General features: G+C 33.0%; 1 pseudogene; it reads left to right on the top strand.

Annotated features, from left to right (window-relative positions):
- Positions 1–273: 273 nt before the first annotated feature.
- Positions 274–400, top strand: LOC145288346 (U2 spliceosomal RNA; annotated as a pseudogene).
- Positions 401–802: the final 402 nt, after the last annotated feature.

Below are 802 nucleotides of genomic sequence, written 5' to 3'. Positions count from 1 at the left end.
ATGCAAAATTTCAAATGTTTAGACCAGAAAGTGTCTGAGTAATTTAGTAGAAACCGCAGAAGTCAACTTATTTTTTAGCTTTGACCCCTATTATGACCCCTTAAGATTTATTGCTTGGGGCTCAAATCACATTATTAAGTTAGAACCATGTCCAAGGAACCTATGACTAAAATTGCAAGTGTTTAGATGCAAAATTGTCCCCCATTACACAAATCTCTCCACATTAAAAATTCGGCCTTGTGCCTAATTTACTCAGTGGGGGAGCAAATAAACACCCTTTTCTTGGCCTTTTGGCCAAGATCAAAGTGTAGTATCTGTTCTTACTACATGTTGCCCTTACTGTAATATAAAGAGGGGTATCACTTTTCTGTATTAATTTAATGTAAAATGATCACCCACTTTACAGCCAGTCAATCTCAAAGCCATTCAAATTATTCTCCAGATCATTCAAGTTGTTTTTGAAGGATTCCAGTATATATATATATATATATATATATATATATATATATATATATATATATATATATATATATATATATATATATATATACAAGGTGTCCACAAAGTCTGGCTACATTATGTAGCCAGACTTTGTGGAAGCATCCTGTATATTACGTAGCCAGACTTTGTGGGCACCCTGTATATATATATATATGAGATGTCTCGTGTCGCGGAGTTCGAATCGTTCGACTGGTAGTAATCGTGACACCCTGCACTGAAGAATCCCGAAAGGATGAAACACTAGTGTCTGTAGGTATTTAATTATTATAGTAAAAAAATAATTATATATATGTATATATAT

This window comes from Euprymna scolopes, chromosome 11 (assembly GCF_053919585.1).
Source record: "Euprymna scolopes isolate OS-2025 chromosome 11, ASM5391958v1, whole genome shotgun sequence".
NCBI lineage: Eukaryota > Metazoa > Mollusca > Cephalopoda > Sepiida > Sepiolidae > Euprymna > Euprymna scolopes.
This window is presented reverse-complemented; position numbering and strand designations above follow the sequence as displayed.